Source organism: Polistes fuscatus, unplaced genomic scaffold (genome assembly GCF_010416935.1).
Source record: "Polistes fuscatus isolate 324 unplaced genomic scaffold, CU_Pfus_HIC Scaffold7, whole genome shotgun sequence".
Classification (NCBI taxonomy): Eukaryota; Metazoa; Arthropoda; class Insecta; order Hymenoptera; family Vespidae; genus Polistes; species Polistes fuscatus.
This window is the reverse complement of record NW_025113151.1, coordinates 3,148,479-3,169,656: the sequence shown is the minus strand read 5'-3', so window position 1 is coordinate 3,169,656 and position 21,178 is coordinate 3,148,479. Positions and strand designations below refer to the sequence as shown.

At 34.0% G+C, this 21,178-nt stretch overlaps 2 protein-coding genes across 5 annotated transcripts in view; one reads left to right on the top strand and one right to left on the bottom strand.

Moving 5' to 3' along the window:
• LOC122524226 overlaps positions 1–21,178 on the bottom strand; it is a 128,736-nt gene that overhangs the window by 51,560 nt on the left and 55,998 nt on the right. The gene's annotated exons all lie outside the window — the stretch shown is intronic.
• Positions 1,164–21,178, top strand: part of LOC122524367 (teneurin-m) — a 735,394-nt gene continuing 715,379 nt past the window's right edge. For 3 of the 4 annotated variants that reach the window (XM_043646586.1, XM_043646587.1, XM_043646583.1), the window contains exon 1: positions 1,164–2,624. The gene's annotated coding sequence lies outside the window, so the exon portion shown is untranslated. The remainder of the gene's footprint in view (positions 2,625–21,178) is intronic. The other variant, XM_043646584.1, reaches the window with a different exon arrangement.

Below are 21,178 nucleotides of genomic sequence, written 5' to 3'. Positions count from 1 at the left end.
TTCATAAAATCAAGAATTATTCATGATTACAACTTTTACAAACTTAAGACACTGTAAATTAATTATCGAAGTTTAAATCCTACCGATTAAAGTGCATTAATAATCTTATCGGAAGTAAAAGTAAGAGAAAGTAAGTAGAAGGGGTTATACGGAAAAGGAAATTGGTATAAAAGAGAAGGGTAGAAGGGTGTACATGTTCGTCAGTGGTGAACGTTAGGAAAGAGAAAATAAGATCATGACTGTTCCTTTCTCTTTTTATATTACAAGCTTTCCCTTTAATACTTACAAAATATTATTTGTTCAAACTAAAGAATTATTCACGATTTCAATGATTACGAACTTAAAACACTGTTAATTAATTATTAAAATTAAAATCCTACCGATTAAAGTGCATTAATAATCTAATCGGAAGTAAAAGTAAGAGAAAGTAAATAGAAAGGTTTACAAATGGAAATCGGTATAAAAGGGAAGGGTAGAAGGGTGTACATGTTCGTCAGTGGTGAACGTTAGGAAGCCCATGCGAATTTTTCGAAAGAGAAAATAAGATCATACCTGTTCCCTTCTCATTTTATATTACAAGCTTCCCTCATTAATATCTAAAAACATACAACATTAATTTTTCAAAATAAAGAATTATTCACGATTGCAATTATTACGAACTTAAAACACTGTTAATTAATTATTAAAATTAAAATCCTACCGATTAAAGTGCATTAATAATCTAATCGGAAGTAAAAGTAAGAGAAAGTGAGTGGAAAGGGTTAGAAAAGGAAATTGGTATAAAAGAGAAGGATAGGAGAGTATACATGTTCGTCAGTGGCGAACGTTAGGAAGCCCATGCGCATCTTTGGAAAGAGAAAATAAGAGGATCTAGGATCAGGCCTGTTCTCCTCTCTCTCTCTCTCTCTCTCTCTCTCTCTCTCTATCTCATTCTCTCTTTCTCTTTCAATTTCTTTCTCTTTCTCGCGTATATTCTTCTCTCTTTTGGAAGCATCGGTGGTGGATGCACCCCCGTGGTTGGAGAGGAACGCCGGTAGCAGTCGAGGCAAGTTTGGCATAGAAGCGCGATGGTAGCAAAAGCAACCCCCTTCGGAACGTAGAACGTAGCGCATGCCCATCCGGGAATCGAAGCCACGGAGGCACAACGTCAGCGGCGAACCTGCCGCCGGGTTCCTCAGTGCGTTTGGCGAACAGTTCGCGGACGGACGTGTCTGATCTCTCTTTCGTCTAGCTTCCTTGGAGAACGTTATTTTCCATCCTCTCTTTTCATATTTCCTCGGATTTTTGCCATTTTTTTTTTCTTCCAAATAAAAACGGAAATATTAAAAGAGAAAGGAGGGTAAATAGGAAAGGAGACTAGGTAGAGGAAGTACAATAAACGGGAGAAGATTAAAATTCCATATTTGTTTTATTTTCAATTCCCCATTTCGTATCGAAACGTCAAATTATTGTCTTAGCTTCCAGTGAACATCTCGGTGAACGTCTATCGAAAAGAATAAATATTCGTGCATCTCTGTCCTTTATAACGATAAGGGTTGTTTATGTGAACTGAGAACTTGTTGTTAAAAAGGCAAGGTTTTACTTTGAGATATACCAAAAGGGGGAATAAAAGGAAAATAATTCATTTGGTTTCTTTGAATGGATTGAACTATTGATAGTTTTGAGGGATTAATAAGAAGGGAAGATTTGCAAGGTCGAATCCTATATCATCAAGACGATTCATGCATGTTCCTGACCCTGATGCGAGAAGCCACGCCGGAATACCAAGGTCGTTTGCGATCGATCAGCGTGGCGTCTACTGCCACGTGACTGACTGACTCTGACTGATTGATCGTCTACCTCTCGTTTCAATCGTAACCTTCTGTGTCAAAGATCGTTTCCTGCGATTTATTGAGAATTCAAAGTTCCCTTTAGATCGTAATAATCGTTCTTGACCTTACCACCTACGACGAAAAACTTTTGTTCACTTTTTGTCTCACGTACGAGGATTATTAATCAAATATCCCCATCTTCTACGAGTAACAACGGGATTCTCGTTAACGTTAATCGCAAAAAGTCTCTAAATAACATTCTTTTTATTTGTTTCTCTTGCGTGAATGGTTTCAACAATTACGTGTATCGTGGAGACAAGTTTTGAACAAAAAAATTCTTGGAAAAATCTTTCACCAAGATTTACGTTAGTTTTATTCTCTATTACCTTGTGGTGAGAGTGCAAAAATCAAAATTAACGTCAGTTAGACCAACTTTTTGGTCGAACTAAGAACTTCTTCGTTCGTATCTCTTCACGTGGACGTTTGAAAAGAAAATAAAAAACTCGTAAAAAGAAGAGAAGACAAAACGAGTGAGAAAGAAAGAAGATAAGATAAGATAGTAAGTAAGAGGGTTGAACTGACAGAAAGGAAGGGCTTGTGACGTGCAGTGCGATCGGTGTGAAGGAGATTTGAGAGACTTGGAGGATCCAGTTACTACGTGACATGACGAGAGACTTATAAACGCCGAAAGCTGTGAGCAAAAGAAGAAGACAGAAAGAAAAAAAGAAAAGAAGAAGAAGGAAAGAAGAGTGGTTGGACCGATAAGTTTGGTGAACCTTAGCGAATTGGAATCTCACTGCATCAACGTGATTGGTGAGTCTCGTACACGCGACAATTTCATACATTATCTTCTTAACCATCGCAAACAACATTTCTTTTATATTTGTTTTAAATGGAATATTATTTCATGTGATATTAAATATTTGTTAATTCTATACTAACATAAAATATTTGTTTTAAAAAGGTTCGCAAAAAATTTAACGCGTAATCGTTGTTGTCGTTTAAACGAAATTGTTTTAACGTAAGATGATCGATTATGATTTAAACGGGAGAAACTTTCCGATTCGGATAATTGTTTAATTAAAGGTGACCACGAAAACGGTTGATGGAGAGGCAAAAGGGAAAGATTGAGAGCAAGTGTAAAAGGGTCTAATAAAACTGATCCATGGTGGGAGGAAGAACGTTAAGTCGGCGTGAATGAAAGGACCTTGGCAAAAGCCATGGGTGGTCGTACATGAGACGACGAAAAGAGACGAAAATAAAAAAGAAAAATGTAATAGAGTTGGAGATAATAAAACAAATAAAAAAAAAGAAAAATTTAAAAAAAATAAAGTAAGAGGATAGAAAAAGAAGTCAGATACGTCGCGAGAAATATACGTTAAACTTTTGAAATAGAAAGATTACTTCTCTGGTCGTCACGTGTATCTTGTCTCTGTGTATATGTGTGCGCGCGCGCGTGAAAGAAAGTGCGAGTACGTGTGCATGTATCGGTTCAGAAATTTCTCAGAGAAACGCGTTCGTTGATCTTTATTTCTAAACGCTCGATACAAAGGTCCGTTTTCCTAATTGCTCCCAACAAAATACGTAAGAGTTGAAATTGTGTAATGAACAAAATTCGCTATTGAAATACGTCATTCCCATGTGTCGCTTCATATATATAAAAACGAGTTTCATATTCAAGCGTACAGCTCGAGGAAAGGATCTTTTTACAGAAACTCAAATCGTTACATTTTATTTTCCGTTGGTACACGTGCTTTTTCTATTCCGATTGATTTTTTTTCTTTATAAAACTCTCTCTCTTTTTCTTGTTTACTCCCATTTCTATTTGTTTGTTTGTTTGTTTCGTTCTTTTTTTCTCGGCATTTTAATGACTGACTACATTTCGTGCTAATTAGAATCGATATTAAACAAAAAGAAAAAAAAAGGAGAAGGAAAAAAACATTTAATTAATAAATACGAATATAAAATTGACATTAATTGTGTGAAAATTTGTTGCAATTAAATTACGTATTAGTTAGATGATGGTTTACGTAAGTACGCTGTGATGATACATAAATATCATACAATGATAAAAGAAAAAACAAAAGAGGAAGAGAGAAAGGAAAAAAGGTGAATTTAAAAAACGCGTTCGAATGCCAATCGGTAAACCTCCATCCCAATGGGGCTTACTCTCGATTGAACAAATTGCCGCCAATCATAAATAATTGACAGACAATCACGAAGGATTTAGATTTTCTCTCTGGTATAATACGACCAAGCAGAACTTCGATATCGCTTTTACACGAAGGGTCGACAATGCGACGACGAATCCAGAGAACAATCCTTTGTTTAACCCCTCCAGGGCCGGAAATAAATTTTCGCGAGATTTGTCCTCGCCTCTGTAATTATGCCATTCGTTTAAAGACTATGTTTACGTATGTAAGTAAACGTACACATATATGAATTCGCTTTTTTGCATTTTTGACATTAATATAAAACAAATTTTTTGTCGTATTGTTTTGACGCCGGTTATATCCGGCATCAATTAAATGCATCGCATTAGTTAACGATATTAGTTAACGATTTTTTGTCTTGCGATAAATTGTTCCAACCTATCGAATTTCTTCTTTATTTTTTTTGTTATTACCAATATTCGATTATTTTTGTTCGAATAAACAAATATTAAAACTTTTTTTGTAGATTATACTATGATAATATTAGCATACAATTGCACGCAAGTATTATCGGATCCGATTAATATTACTGAAATTGTATAAATTTAAAATCATGTTCTAGGATAATATGAAGAAACTTTTTTTCCAATCGAATATTTTCATTTATGTAATAGGTAAACAAGATCGATATAAACATACATAGAGAAAGGAGATACTCTTTTTGATTTTACAAATATACGGATAGAAAACAGGATATTGCTACGTCAAGGAAGAAAAAGCTGATATTTCGTAGGAAAGTTTGTGCTTTTACGATGCAAGGACACCGATACAACCTCATATCTTTCAGATCCGATTTCGTTTTCTATGTTTACTTTGCCATGATTCTATTTTAAAGCTTTTCACGTACGTACTTACATACGTATGAATGTAAAGTGCGATTCGCATAAATGAACACGCGCTGGCGGCATGCATGTGACCGATGAAATCATTATGTAAAAATAAAGGATTCGTTCAGTATACTATAATCCCGTATTTGTTTTCACTATGACGTTTATTCGAAGTTAACATTTTTTTACATAAATGTTCAATTTCATTCATCCATGCGTTACAATGAAAAATCAGGAAAACAAAAACGAAAAAGGGTTATCGATTAGAACGTTTTGCAAGAAATAAAAGGAAAAAAAATGTTTAAATGATTTTCTCTTTGGTTAGTCAATGCAACAGCAGATTCGCATGATCTAAGACAAGTTTAAACCAAAGTTAGAAATCTCTTGGTCGAAGTCGTGGCAAGCAAGCAAGCAAGCAAGCAAGCAGCCTCGCGTGTTTCTCGACGGTTTGTACAAATCACGTGTGATTCGTAGAACGCACGCAGCGTTTTCGCATTAAGATAACCGGTAACCTAAGCCGAAGTACATCATTGGTTACAATCAAAGCTTCGAGATCGCAACTTTATCCTCTGAATTGTGTCGAATTTCTCTCTGTAAAAAAAAATGACCAAACAAAAAAAAATAAGAATATAAAAATTCAATAAAAATAATTTAGTTAAAATAAAAATAAAAGAATAAAATCTTATCTTTTTTATAAGATTACTCGTTGTTGCATTCAAGAGAAGAGGAAAAGGTGATGATCCGTTTTATGCAGTTAATTGTTTTCTGAAATAACGTGCGACGTAATGGTACTGCGAGAAATAAAAAGAAGAAAAAGAAGATGAAGAGGCAAAAAGGATGAAATGATATGAAGTGGGAGTGGAGAGAGCACAATGTGAGGGTGTCGAGAAGAAGAAAAAGATAGAACGAATGGTGGAGGCGGTGAAGTGTGCCGAATTAGCGGTTAGAGAAGAGACATTGCCAAGTTGGAAAGAGAAAGGGAGAGAGTTAGAAAATTATAGAGAGAGAGAAAGAGACAGAATGGACTAGCTCAGGGAACGTGTGCTAAGAGATAGATATAGCATATACACATACACACACACACACACATCTAAAACTATATACCGAGTGAAGCATGTAAAACATAATTCGATTCTGTATAATTCGATTGATATCGATGATAAAAAAACAATGTGTCAAATGAAACTTACTCGGTCTCAAGAATAGCATAATTTCATGTTATGTTTTTATATTTAATTATTTATTTTTTTATATAAAAAAAAATACAGAAAATTTAATAATAAAAATTCTAACTTAACTAACAGTACGTGTTTCAAAACGATCTATTAGATGGTAAATGGAAAAATGTATCACATTATTTAAAAAAATCTAGTTAACTTTTTCATATGACAGTGTTTATTCGTTTGTGTACAAACAAATTATTAACCCTTTCGTTACGAGTGTAGACTATAATCGGCTAAAAGATTGTACTTTATTTTTAGAGTATCTCTTGATATTATTGTCACGTACTGGATAAATCTTACTAAAAGTTTATTTTGAACACACGTAGTGTATTCTTGACGTTAAAATAATTCTCCAAGATAGCGTTGCAAAAGTTAAATTCGAATACCGGGTACTGCCGTAATGAATGGGTCAAAATTACTATCGAGTGCAAGTAAATTTTGTCCGACTAATTTTGTTCTATCATCGATAGCTATTTAAATTATTCAGATGGACTGTTTTAAATGTTTCACTCGGTATAAGATAGACAAAAGATAAATGGGAACAGAAGGACGACTAGAGAGAGAGAGAGAGAGAGAGAGAAAGTGAATATATATATATGATGAAGAAGGATAGATGGAATAGTACAATGAGAGGAGAGGAGTAAACCTGTCCTGAAATGAGGTCGACATAATTGCAGCTCCAGTCATAGTGGAAGTACGAAGGTGGCTTCGTCGCAGACGGCTTGTAAGAGGTGGGAAGGAGTAAGTTGGTCGACTGATGGCAGAAGGGTGAGGAAAGAGGTATGGCTTGGTCGCCATCCATTGTCTCACGCAGACCCCGGAGTCGGCACTGATTAAATACTTGACACATCCCCGGCCGAGCCGGCTCGGCATAACTTTGTTCGAATTGTAATTACAGACCGGATCAGACTCTTCGGTTACCGAATGAGTTCCAGGCAAGCCTCGGGAACAAGCCCCCGTTGAAGTTCCAGTCGTTGAATCAATCGAACCCATCGGATCGTAACCTCAAATACAATTTTCTTTCTAATCAATTAATTATTATTTATTAAATTTCTTTTAAATATGTGATCAAATAATCTTACGAATCTGTACCGTGTATGTTAAGTGATCAATTTGATCGTGATATTTTAAGCGCCTTTGAAATGAATTATTTAATACAGTTAGGCGTATTTTAATCTTCGATTATTTCAGATCGATTTATTTTGAGAATAATTTAAACACTGAAATAATCAAGAATTCGATTGATAGCACAACAATATTATTAATTATAATTAATATTAAATTAAACGAAGAGATAAAACAATTAAATGGAAGGTAGAATTTAGATCTAGAAAAAAAGAAAAACTATAAAACCGGGATCCATTTGGGTTAACATTTGATATTAAATAACAGAAGATTTATGTTTCTCACGTACTACTTCTTTGCGATTAGTCACGAATTTCTGGACCTTAGGGCGTTATCGCGTGAGACGATAAACAGGACTGCAGGAAAAAAGGTGCGATACGTAAGAAAAGGAAAGAAAAAAAAAACAAAACAAAACAAAAAAAAGAACGAATAAAGAAAAAGTAAAATAAAGAAATACCGAAGGAAACAAGGAAGAACATTAAGGAATTTTCAACGGTTCTTTGGTTAAGGGGCGCGAGAATGCACGTGTAGTATGTATTTAACGAGATCCGGCACGGACAAGCTTTCGGAAACGATGTACAAGCCCAAGCGAGCAAGCGGTTGGTGTAGCAATGGTGGTGGTGGTGATGGTGGTGATGGTGGTGGTGGTGGTGGTGGCATCAGAGGCGGCGGCATGGTAATTTATTACGAACCGGTTTCGAGGCGACGTCAAGCGTCAGGTTTCGTGCAATTTAAGGCCGGTTAATCGAAGTGCAGTAAGTCGTTAAAACTCTTTGACAAATTAATTAGTACGAAGGGTACAAAGTAGCGGTTCGGTCACGATCCTCCAGCCTCCAACCTCCTTTTCTTCCTCCTTCTCCTCATCCTTCTCTTTCTCTCTTTCTCTCTCTCTCTCTCTCTCTATCTCTCTTTCTTTCTTTCCTTCTCTTTTTCTCCTCAACCTCGTCCCATCTCGTCTCGTTCACCACCTCGTCGTAACGTTGAGCGAGCAACGATGATCTCCCCTTTTACCACGTCATCGAGCGATAAATTTGACTGAACTTTCATTCCCGTCTATATTTGTCATTAAATAAGAAGAATCTTTCAGGTAATTTCATTGGACATCGATAAGATCATCATTCATTTTAAATTAAACCAATCGTTCGTTTTTGTTTAAACATCTATATGATACATCGTGATTCACAATTAACGAATATATATATATATTAACTTAATATTATCATTTTTCTTCGTAGGAAATATCCTATCTCGATAATCCGTGTTAACAAGCCGGTAATAATATAACTGAAGATCTTTGGTTCCGGTCGAATAACAAATTAGCGATTCCCGTTCGAATTTTCCTTAGCAATTATTTTTCACCTAATTGCACTTAGGAACGAGACGCGAGCGGTTAAGAGCAAGCAAGCAAGCAAGCAAGCAAGCAAGCAAGCAAAGAAGGAAGAAAGGAAGGAAACAAGCAAGTAAGCAAGCAACGAACGCTACCTTGGCTACCCGAGTGCAGGTTCTTCGCCAAGAGTTTATTACCAAACCGGTTTTTAAGCTCACGGTGGTTGGCTCTGCCGGCAAAGGCAAAGGCGCCGGCAAGCGTCGGGGATTATGCAATTTAAAATCAGTTAATTGAAGTGCAATAAGTCGTTAAAACTCTTGAGCAAATTAATTAATATGAAAGCCGGAGAGCTTGGCCACCCTTACTACCAGGCCCCCTCCCTCCTAACTCCTCTTACCCCCTTTTGCCCAACCCCCTCCTCCCACCACTACCACAACCCTGTGCCAACGAGCAACCCCTTTTCTACCGGTTCTCCTTCGAAGCAGCAACGCTACCATTGCTTTTGTTACAGCAGCGGCTAGTGTTGGTAGTGGTGAACGTACAGAAGGGAATAAAACGGGGGTATAAGGGGGTGTACGATGGGGGGAGGCGCGGTAAAGGGTGTGCAAGGCTGGAAGTTGGCGAGGAAAAGCGCGGTTAATGAAATAATGTACGCTCGATGTATTCCTCGCGAGCGCAAGCCAGACCGAGGAGGCTCGGGATTTAACTTTTCAACGAAAATAATCGCGAGGGAGATTGTCGAGAGTTCGAAAGCATAAGCGAAAAGTGGCCACCGCCTTCGTCTTCCCGAGATATTTCATTTGAATTTCATATATCAAAAGATTTTCTCTTTTCGATCGATGTAATCATAAATCGATTCAGAGAAAGTATAATTAATATTTTTTTAAAGGTGTTAATGTGTTTGCGTAAATATAGGTTTTTACAAATCTTAAGGATTTCTTTCGAATCAGGTTTTTTTTTCTATAGATAAAATCATTGTTCGATGTTGGGAAAGTATAAATACATTTTTAAGATGTGCGGATGCATTAGCGGAAATAAAAGTTCTTTAATATTGAAAGAGGTTAATTCCCGAACTAAGTTCTATCGATCTAGAAAATTATGAAGTGCTGTTGGAAAGTATAAATATATTTTCTATATGTGTGAATGTTTTTCCTTTTAATGGTGGTTACCAAATTAGATTCATTCGATCGAAAAAATCCTACATCAAATTAGCAAGACGTAAATAAATTTTAAATATGTAAATCTATTAGGATAGGGATTAATTATAAATATCCTAACGGTTGTTTTTGAGTTGTTTTTTTTGATCGAAAAAATCATGTGTCAAATTAAGATAAGTACGAATTTTTAGGGCGATTAAATATATTATCTATAAAAATATTTAAAAAATTTTTAAATATCGTTCAAATGAACTTCTACATCTTCCAACTGTAACAAGCATTTCCTACAAACGTTTAGAAATTTTATCAAATAACATCGATGAGTTGTATTTTATGAGGAAATTAATGCATTTATTTTATGGGTTATGTATGTTCTAGCGAGATGTTATTATATATAGTTCATTAAATGATTAATTATGATTAGGATTACATCTCATTCATTAACGAAGGTTTTTTCATAAGAGTTGAAAACAAAAGAGAGTTTTGGAGGAGGAAGGGGGTGGAAGGAAAGTTGAAGTAATGGAATTGATGGGAGTTCCGGAGTCTTAGGAGAGTTGAAGTTATAGAAGTTGATTTTAATTATACAGTCATAATTATATTAGTGATAATGATACCGAAGATTGGTAAGTAATAATAAACTCTTTTTTTTAATTTTTTTCGTTTAATTAAATAGATCGTATATCGATCGTTGTAAACATACATTTATTTCATTATTTATTCGCATGAAATATAATCGTCATTTAACATTTTTCGCTTTAATTATTATTCATTTTATTTTTATAAAAATGCACCAAACCTGTTATGCATTACGATAAGTCAGACGTCATTCTCGAAATGACATATCGCGACGTATCAACATATTTTCCTTCTCGAAACGAACGGGAAATCTTTGACGTCAAATTCACGCCCTTTCGACGAACCATCTCGATTTCCGTTAATAACCAAAAGCAGTTTCCGTTCTAGAAACGCATAATCAAGGTCGAGCGAATGAACGAGTGTCGATGAGAAAAAATATACTACAATTTTGACGAATTGATGGGATCGTACGAAGTGTAAGATCAGATATAAAATAACGAAGAGATAAAAAAAAATCTCAATTTCGAAAATAAACAAATAAAAGGATGAATGGAAGAAAGAAAAAGAAAACTAAAAATAAATAGATACAGAAAAACGAAAATCGTAATATAAATAAACGTGACAATAGGGTATATCGAATTTCGGTATTGTGAGAAATGAAAAATTTGTGTTATTTAAACTTTCACTACCAATGTTAAAAAGAGAAACAGACAGAGAGAGAGAGAGAGAGAAATAAAGACGGAAAACTAAACAGAAAGAGAGAACGAACAAAAAATATAAAGAAACGGAAAAAGTTAGAGTAGAACAAAGAGATAAGCTAAAAATGCAAGAGAAAGAGATAGAGAGAAAGATAGAAAGTAGAAAAAGAAAAAAAGAGCCAGACACAATGAGATAGACGAGGAAAGAAAGAAAGAGAGAGATAGAAAGAGAGAACTATACGATCTTGATTGGATGACGAATCCCGAGACCGTGGATTGTTCGGTGTTCAAGAAAAAAAGAACCTGACGATTAAATTTAAACCAATTACAAGGAGAGTCGTAATTTTGCATAGAAAATTCGAGCATTATCCGTCCATTGCTGCTGTTTCTTGCTTTGCGATCTATGTCTTCCTGGAGAGGAAGAAGTTTGATGGGATGGGAAGGGGGTTATCGGGAGTAGGTGGAAAGAAACGGGACAGGGGGAAAAAGGGAGAACAACGTGCACGCGTTCGTTCGTCTCGCTAAAAACATTTAGCGCTTTAAACCGGTTTTAAAGGGTCTAACGAACTGCGAAGTCGAGGCTAATTGAGACCGTTGCAAAACTGTGAAACATAACGTCGGTACCTATGTAGTTCTTCTCTCGTCTTCTCTCTCTCTTTCTCACACTCACTGACTCTATTTATCTCTCTCTCTCTCTCTCTCTGTCTCTCTTACTCTCTTTGAAAACCAGTTTACGACGCAACGACAGGTGTAACGCGACGGCTTGTATATATTTCCCGACGACTAACTAACTGCAATTGAATTATTTCCAATTTGCATATCTACGAATGACCGAACGATACTAAAGAAGAATATTTTCTTTTTTTTTCTCGAGGATGAAGACGAAGATTCTCTCGAGGAAATATCTAGCTTGATTTTGTTACTTAGGATACGACTCTAACGTTCAATAAATATTTCTTACAAAATTGCTAGACGATTGATCCCTTACGCGTACTGCTTTGATGTAAGCAAACAAAAATTTAGATTTTTCATCAAGAATATAATCTCATGATATTTTTATATTTTTAATTATTATGTTAAATTCTAAGCGATATATTTTTATAAGAATTATACAATTGATCAATATTTTTGCCTTTTTTATTTACATCCACTTAAAAAATTCAGCTTTACTGTATCAGTGATGCATTCCGTAATTTCTCTATTTTTTTAACGTCATCTTTTTCATATTACAAACAAACGAGCAATACTAAATTCATGATCGTGCACAAATTTTTGAACCTAAAAGAGAAAGATCAAAAGTGAATGGAAATAAAAGAACAACAAAAAATTAACAAAATAACAAGCATAAAAATTGTCTATTCCAATAGTAGCGAAAATCGAAGTGAGTATGTGGTGATACACCGGAGCAGGGGAGAGAGGGCTGTTGTAAGCTTCCCTTATCTACGATAATCGTTTAATACCATGTAACGAGGATGCAATGCCTTCCGAAATCCCTGCCGCCGTTGCTCAGGGACGTAGTTCTGTAGAGGCCCGCAGGATTCACGGGGATGACGAAAACGCGTACCTATGCGTGCCACGTCCGATCTACTGTACTATATATACCTATATGGAAGTGTTCAGATTTGTGTGTGCGCGCGCGCGCGAGCACACACCAGAACATACTCTCAATGCGATGGCCGGGAACAGAGAAGCTAGAGCTGAATTAGCATGGCTATCTGGGTAATATATTGGACTGTATCGTTGGACACGAGCGGCCAGTGCTACGTGATATACTGGCCCCCCTCGTTTTATTGGCAGTATGTACAATCCCTACTACTCCCTTTTCGAGCTTGCTTCCAACCAACCCCCCCTCTAAACGATCCTCATACTTCCAACCCCCATCACCCCCATCACCCCTTCCACCTCCCGTATCCTTCTCGCGCCGTTTGGCAGCCCTTGACGATAGGTTTATCCACTTTCGCTGTTAATCCGTCTCTGGCTCAAGCGTTGACGGTAAAAAATGTACTCTTCCTTTTTATGGCCACCCCAACCCTCACTACTCCCATCCCCCCTGCCTTTTTATCCAATCGTTCTTTCATTTTGTTTCTTTTCTTTTCTTTTTTTTTTTTTCGTTTTTTTCTTTTCCCGTACCCTTTTCGTTTCTTCTTTTCCCTCTTTCTTTCTTTCTTCCTATCTTCTTTTTCTTTTCCTTTGTTGTTTTATTTTCTTTTAACTCGTTCGTTCAACCCAGCGCAGTTTTTGTTTCCCTTCAACGTGGGTAGGCAAACGCTTACTCGTTGTTATCTCTTTCTCTACGATTTTTACCGATAACGGTCGATTCTTTTGTTTTCTTCTTCTTTTTTTCTTGTTTATTATTCCTTTCAAATCTGATGTCGAGCATGCGTATTAAATGGGTATCGGAAGTGAGAATAAAAATTGTTTCGAGATTTGTTCACGAAGGATATGAGAATATATGGATTAAGTCGTGATTTTGTCGATGTTACTTTATGGTTACGAGTATTGGAATAAATTTCTAGCCGGAGATGGTTTTTAATACAAAATCGAATTTCGTTTCCATTTGTTTTGTTCCACAAATTTATCGAACAAAGATTTCTACTTCTATTTCTTATTTGTTTTCTTTTTTTGTTACTTCAATATATATTTATTGTACAGTTCGTTTTATTTTTACGAATTTATCAAGCAACTGTTATTTTACTTTTTTTTTCTTCTCTTCTTTTTCTTCTTCTTCTTCTTTTGTTTCGTTTCTTCTTGTTTTTTTGTTAGTTATTTAAACGTAAATTTAGTACAGTCCTATGATAATTATTTTTAACGCCTCGCCTTTAATTCTTCTCCCTTCTTCCCTTTCTCAGCTTCTACGGGGAGTTTTCCCGTAAGCCCCGGTAATGAACCAACCTAGCCGTCCCCTTTTTACATTCTCCCGGAGATTTTCCATTAGGTTCGCGAGATGAAATAAAAGTAAAAGTAAAAGAAAGGAAAAAGGTATAAAGAAACAAAACGATAAAATACAATATAAAAATCTAAGAAACCACAGGAACAACCTTTACGAATGTTCGAGGTACGTAACTACGAAGACTGTAAATACGAATTAATACGATAAAAACGTCGATACTTGAAAATATTTTGCGCTTATCGAAAGAATTATCAAAATTGGAAAAAAACGTACGGTTGAATTTTACGCGGGGTAAAAAAGTACTAAAATTTAAAAAAAAAAAAAAAGAAAAATAGGAAAGAAATAGGAAGGAAAAAAAATAAAAAGAATCGAAAGGTCGACGTAGGGTCGTAGGAATAATAGTGATTATTAATTATGTATCAAGTGCAGCAGTATAATCCATATATATCGAAAGCATGGCGAATGGGGGCTGGTCCATGACTCCGCCATTATATTATGAATGGCAATAGTTTTGTCCAAATATCTTAAGAGTATTTAAATACCTTATTCGGTCAACTTTAAGTCAACAACAGGTCGCACGTCGAAGCTAATCGCATTCTGCCGCGTAATCTCGTATAATGGGATTCATGGCGGTGTACGGTTAAATTAATAAATGCGCCCGCTTCTTGTACAAGATATGATTTATGACTTCTACCCGTGCTCGTTCGATTCATGGACGGTCACTCGGAAGTAACAGGTAATTCATCCTGTCGAAGTTTCGTCTCAATATCGATTACGCCTACGGGAATGAGCTTTTTTTCATTGATCATATTATTTTTATTTTTATTAATATCAGGAAGAGACATTCATTATTTCGGATTAAGTATGATTATTTTTTTGATACAGGTTAATTCATTTAAGTATCACGTATAACTTATTTGTAATTTGTTTCGTGTATAAATACATTTTTACATTAAAGTTGGAGTACTTTTACTATATCTTTCTTTTTTATTTAACTGCCACAGCCGATTAATTTCAACCAATCACTAATTTTCACAATTCGTATCTGCAAAATGTTTTACAATTAGTATAACAAATAATTTACAAGTAACTTATTATACAAATTGAAATGAATAACCCTGTACATCGGATTCATCCGATAATAAAAACAGACTATTGTTTCGTTTATATTCTTTAACGAAAGATCAGATTAAGATCTTTGATTGGTTTTGAAGTTACTTTACACGATTTATGCAACGAACGAAGTTCTCTTTTTTTCTTTCTTTTATTTGACACGCGGAGAAGATTTTTTAAATATTTTTTTTTAAATCGATGTAAAAAAAAATTGTTCCAACAGGGAGAATAATAAATAAAGCGATAGGAATTAACTGTTATCGTCCTCAGAGATCTTCTTGTGAGTCTGTCCGGGTATCGAACGTGGACGGTAATTAACGCGTGCGGCCTCTGCAAAAGAAAAATCGAAAACGATCAAGTCTCTCTCCGGTGTTTGTAACTAATTACCCGCCGAGAATCGTGATTGCGTCGCTTTGTCAGTCTCCCTTGAGCTACGGCTCACCTGCACTTGATTTGCATTCCGACATTTGTTTCAGTGAAACCACCGTTGTCTATCTTTAACGCGAAAACCCTTTGCGATACGATTTCACCAAGACACGAGTTTACTTTTATCTACTTAGAAATCTTCAAAGACCTTTTATCCATCTACAAATTTAATCAACTCGATTATTCCAATATAAAATATATTAATAATAATTATAAATATATATATAAATTTTTCTAATGTTACTTTTCTTTTATAAATCGTGTGTGTGTATGTTCTTTTTTATTTTTATATTAAATGTAACACGCTATCAAATTTATTTTATTTCATATTCGATATTTTTGCTTTTATTTGTTGGATTAAAAGATAATTTATTAATTTAAATATTCTTTTATTGTTATCTTAAAAATTGTAAAGAACCCGACTTATACAGGGTGCTACCTTTTTTTTCTGCTGAAACATTTTCATGATTTTTAAGAATCTAATTTCTAAGAACGATTCCAAGGAATATTAATAATTATTAATTTTTATTTTGTATTTATTCAAATTCTTGTAAATATGTAAAATTTAGAATTCGAACTATCAACCCCAATGGTGTGGTGCAACATTTATTATTTAAGAAAATAACCAATTAACTAATATCTACATCTAATTGTATCAAAACCTATTACAGTATAAATTATAATAGTATACATAAACTAGCAGTAATTACAATATTAATAAATCCATTTAAACAAATAATATTCCAACTACATTTCCTTCAACTTCCGTTTATCAAGCGTGTGCTCAAATGATGCATTTTTTTTCCCGAAACACATTTAAAACAAATTCACATTGTTAAAAAATAAAACCAAACTCGTACGATATATAAATATTAATTTAAAAAGAAGTAATCAACTTCGCGTATTGATATATAAAACAACTCTACTATAACATAATTTCTGGATGAAACTTTAAACTGACGTATATACAACCGTACGTATCGTTTTATAAAAAGGACAAAAAGAAATATTTCGATAACTTTTACCCCTATTGTTTTTTCGCATAATGGGTTGACGTCAAGCACGTTATACCGAGTTTAACCGCGGTGATGATTAATCTTTTCTCGGCCGCTGTGGGGTTATTACGAAACACGATATCGACGTTGTTTGCTTTTCGATCGGTCCGATAGTATGACAATAGTTTCGAATTTAACGGGATGAGCGTGCCAAATTTTCGATATATTTCACGGAGGAAATACGTGCCGTATGAATCCGTTTTATCGTTATCGTACTCTATATATAAATCGATTCGATCCTGTCATTTTCTTGTTTTTTTTCTCTCTTGGAAAAATTCTTCTCTCTATCTATATATCTATCTGTCTCTTTCTTTCTTTCTTTCATGTTAGAAAATGTTTTACGATTTCAACTTCCACGATCGTTCGTTAAAGTCGGACGAATTCTCTATTGGCAAGAGTCGATCGTGTCACCTTTGAAAATGCTACTTTTCTTGAAAGAAAGAAAGAAAGAGCGAGAGAGATAGAGAGAGAGAGAGAGAAATGCAAGGTCATATTATTTTACTCGAGAAATTCGCACGATTCTAGCTAGGGCGTTAAAACTTTACGAGTCTCTTGCGAATGGTCCAGATTTTCAACGTACCAACACTACATACAATCATATACACATACACATATATATATATATATATATATATATAGATATATACTTTCCTATTTCAACATTTTTCTTCTATTTCCCGATCGTAGAAATTTATTTCGAACGGTTCGAACAATCCTAACGATAAATCACAATATCAGAGATTGTAAATGTACGCTTAGGTTCAACCACCCCCATTTCGAGTTGGATATTATAATACGTCCTATTGAAATAAACGCGTTTATGATAATTTAGAAATAAATAAGCAGAGTAGACTTCTGTATAATGCGGTAAATTGTATTTGTAAATGAAATTAGAAATTTCAATAGAAGGATATTTCATTTTTTCCTTCTTTTGTATCTTTTCCTCGAATCATTCGTTGGTAGTATTGTGATAACAAAATTAAACGAGATGAACAATTGCGAAAGTTTCAATTGAATTTTACATGAACCTTTTACTTAAAACTTAAGTTCATTGCATTGAAAAAAGCGTAAGTTACTTTTAAATAAATGAATATTGATAATAGTCTTAAGATAAATAAATAATTGATTTATTATCTATTATACTAAATAAAATAATAACCCGTAGTAGGAAAGAAAATTGTGTTAGTATATGGGGAAACAAAAGTAGGTTGCAAAATATCTTAGAAACTTTATAGAAATTGACGTTATGGGGTAGTTTACTGTACTTATATACCCAACGTATATCCCGTTAATTTGCGTCCGTTAGTAATTTGTGCATCTTCACGAACTTGAAGCTCCGGCCTCTGCTACTGTTTGCTAAGGTAAATGGGGATCGAAGCAGTGAGCTTGCTGCTACTGCTACTGCTGCTGCTACTGCTACTGCTGCTGCTACTGCTGCTGCTGCTGCAAGAAACTGCAGCAGCACGCCGAGAACGAGGAGGCAAACACCGAAACGATCAATCGGTGTTGACAGTGAAGTCGAGAAGCTCGACGGACGAGCACTTTACCGAGGATCGATCGATCACTAGGAAACGTTCAGTCTTGTTCATCGAATAGTTTTAGTAGTAGTAAGTAGTAATAGTAATAGTTGTAGTAGTAGTAGTAATAGTTTTAGTAGTAGTAGTGGTAGTAGTAGTGATGATGGTTTCTGGATAGCACGCCGCTAGCTATCGGATTTTCCTCCTCGTCGAGGAAAGTTCGAAGGTCGTCGTAGTCCTCGTCGTCGTCGTCGTCGTCGTCGTCGTCGTCGTTCTCGTCGTTCTCGTCCTAGTAGTTATCAACGCGTTCCAAGTGCTTGCGAAAATGGGAGGAAGCGTACTTGCTTGCTAGCCAATAGTGTCCATGATAGAAAACTTTAGAAAGAACTTTTCTCTTCTCTGGTAAAACTATCCCCGAGAAATGAGATTTTCGATAATCGAAACCAATGACTTTGTCGATAAATATTTCATATGCAAGATTGTTAGATTTTATTATCGAAATTTTTAAATATAGGATTTTTAAATATATTTTATTTCTTCAGTTTGGAGATTATGTAAGAGAAAATATTATTATTATTATATCATTTTAAAAATTGTTTTTAACATGTTGACGCGAATTATATAGTTAAAATCAATATTATTATATTTTATATATAATCAAGAAATTTAGTATTAATTTACTGTTATAAACATTGTCTTTTAATCTTAATTTTTGTACTAATAAGTGAATATTATATTATAATAAACATTATATTGTCATATTATATTGTAATAAATAACGGATTATTTTTAAGAATGATTTGGAAAACAAAATGTGTACGTCAAAGTGTTAAAATAATTATACGAATATGTATTTAATTATAAATTAAACAATATTACTTATAATATTCTATTTCTATGATTTTCACTCCTCGATAGAACTGACGAACCGTCCTCGACCTACTTTCTGAGTTATTTAACAAAAAAATAAAACGTTTGTTATTATTCGGGTTCGTGTATATTAGTCCTTGGTCCAATCATCCGAGCAACCGAGCATGTAAGCAATTTTTTTATTATAATATTACGGAGACGGAACGACGAATGTTTTAGTTTAACTTATTCATCCCATATTAAAGGTTATCAGAGTTTTATACTTTTAATAGTTTAAAAATAATTTTGAAAACATTAATTTTGCTAACTCAATTTTCAATTTTAAATGTATTACGTTTTAATTCAATTTTAATCATATATAACTCGACTAAAATAATATTGTATTATTATATTTATTTATATAATTAGTTTTATTCGCTTAAAATTTATTATAATATTTTAATCTTTAATTGAGATTTAATATTAATAATTAATATTGTATATATAAAAAATAAATAAATGCAAAGAAACCCATACTTCCAATTTTTTCATTCTATTAGTTTCTTATATATTAGAATTATATATATTAACATTTGCTTATGACATCAAATAAAATCCAATAAAAACATTTGATTTAAAATGCTTATTATTTACTACTATTTAACTATAAAAAAAAGAAAGATAATTTTGTTCCGATATTGTGAAATAGGAAAAATCTTACAACCTAATCATCGTCGTTATTAACCCCATAAACGTCATATTTCTCAACGATAAACTTGATAAGCATTCTACGAGTCTTGCAACCGAATATTACTTTACACTTTTTCTACACCATAAATTCGTTCTCCTTTAGAAAAATATTCTACACGGAAAAGAATGAGGTAAAAAAAAGAAAAAAAAACCGTCGATCGTCGAAAAGATCAAACGAGGTCGTAGTAATTTTCTTATCCATCAAAGTAGCTGCGGAGGTTAAGAAGCTTCTCGCAAATCAAGGTGGAGGTTGTTCTCGGTTCGTTCTCCAGGTTGCACGTCGTTCGTAAGAGAAAGTCTCCACGATGAAAACCAATATCTTCGATAATGAGATGTTTTCTGGGAAAACTTTTTTAGGTCCTGTGTTTCCTCCTTTCTCGTTGTAACTGTACACCGATGAAAGAAAGGAATAAAAAAAAAAAGAGAAGAAAATACACAGAAAGAAGAAATGAAAGCATGACACGAAAGAAAATTATTAGCGAAGAAAGAATGGAAAAGGAAGAAAAAGAAGAAGTAGAAAAAGTAAATGGTTAGTACAAAAATACGACGTTGGATGAGATTGTAAAAATTGTTTATTTAACCCTTACTCAGTTACCGTGTTGCCTTGGGATGAATTCGGTTATCTATAATAACGCGTGAAATTTATCAAAATGTTGTAATATTAATATGAAAGAGATTAATATAGGAACTTTGAATGATGTAAAAAGATTGATACAGTTATATACTGAAAATAGAATGAAAAGGAAAGATAGAAATAAAAAGGTATTGGTTTGCCGGAAATGCTCATGTAGATTTATAAATGGGTAGATTCGATTAATATTTTTATCAAGTACGTGCAATTTTTCTTTTAATCGGTAAGTATTTTTAAGTCAACCCAATGCATTTATTATTGGGTTGCTTGAAAAGTTTTTCCTACGATGACGTATAAAACTTTGAAAGGGTAATCGAGAAAGACGCAAATAACTGTTTACAGTGAAAGAATCACAGTCCCAAAATATTTCTATCAAAAGTTATCAGGAAAAATGGAATAAGAGAAGATTGACATGAATGATATAAAACAAAATAAGAATATTATGTTATAACAGTAAATTTTTAAAATTACATACCCGAAGTAACATTCACTCTGATATCATTAATAACGTTCCATTAAAATCACAGGTAATATGAATTCTTGCCAGTGGGGCAGGTGTCCTGTGAATAACACTTTTTATAAAAACCCATAAGAAATAATTAATAACTTGTAACTGAGAAATTCTCGGTTCGTGATTCTTTATTCAAAATTGGTACTTTATCATCTCTTAATCTCTTAAAAAATGTTCACAAACATGTATTTCTAAAATTATTATAAATTTATTAACATATTTATAATATTTTTGTAATTATTTTTCCAATGCTAAAAATCGGAGCAATAAAAATCAACAATTTTTCGTCATATTAATAAATAAGTATAAAAAATTAAAAACCGGTGAACAACGCTTCTAACAAAATAATAAATGCCGCTCGAAAACAATTTGTATAACGAAACGCATTTATATTTAAGAGTCCTCTAATGTCCGCTTGATTTTGGAAGTGCGAAAGGCGAAGGCCTTTGATCATGATTGCTATTAAAGAGACACTAAAG